We start from the raw sequence: 1,043 nt of genomic DNA on the forward strand, positions 1-1,043 counted from the left end.
TGTTAAAACCCTCTTCCTTCCTTCCCCCTCCCCTACCCCCATGCTCCCCTGATCTGTCATCCTGTTGTTCTCTCTTCTGGCTTGTTTATTCCACCTATCCTTTCCAGGTACACATACTATGTATCATCACCAGAATGAGTGCAACGAGGCAACAACAGAAAGTAAAACAATGTCTACAACAACAACAACACACACATATGCATACATATATAACTGTATGAATAGTTCAGGGTCTGTTTGTTTTATTTCACGTGTGCTTTCCAGTCAAGTCTGATTGGGTGCCATGCCCGGCATCGCCTCTATCCCTGAGGACCTCACTGCTCTGCTCCCTCTGCTGCTCTGATGCATGCTCCCAGGGGCTGGCGTTCGACGTGGTGAGCTCATGGCGGGTGCAATTCCCGCTGTTTGTCTCCAGTGCTGTCCCCAGTGGTAAGATGGGTCAACGAGGAACGTTGTGTCCCATGGTGGGGTGGGCCCCGTCATCATTTCCGTGCATCGCTATTCCGAACAAGCACATTGTCCACAGGGCTCAGCAAACCAGGATGTGCTCCACTCTTTCCTTTTCTTCCCCTTCCCCCCTCATTGGCTCACATGCGCTCCGACCAGACCAGTCCCCCTTCCTCTCTTCCCGAGCTGCAGTTTCAATGCTGTCCTCTGAAGTGAATTCCCCCTGGGGAAGGGTGGTGCCTTGCACCCAGTTGGTAATGGGGCCGGCCCCTCAGGCCTCTCCATCTGTTCCCTACTTCATGTCAGCGTGTTGCGTTCCTGTCTTGGAGCTCCGGGTTGAAGTCTGGTCGCTCTTTCCCTGTGGAGACACAATAGACACCCTCCCCCTCTGTGGATTAGTGCCCTGTTCCCCTGGCTACCCATACGTTTTTTCCCTCCTCCCTTTTAGTGGGCTACCATATGTATCCCATATGTGTCCCTGGATTTAGTCTGGCCCCTGCCATATTACCTGGACCTCACTCCAGGGATGTATGTATACAGCATCTTCTTCCCTATGCCCTTTTTGAAAAAAAAATTTTTTTTGAGCTTACCTTAGC

Source organism: Echinops telfairi, unplaced genomic scaffold (assembly GCF_000313985.2).
Source record: "Echinops telfairi isolate 266 unplaced genomic scaffold, ASM31398v2 ScPeMD7_7429;HRSCAF=8467, whole genome shotgun sequence".
Lineage (NCBI taxonomy): Eukaryota > Metazoa > Chordata > Mammalia > Afrosoricida > Tenrecidae > Echinops > Echinops telfairi.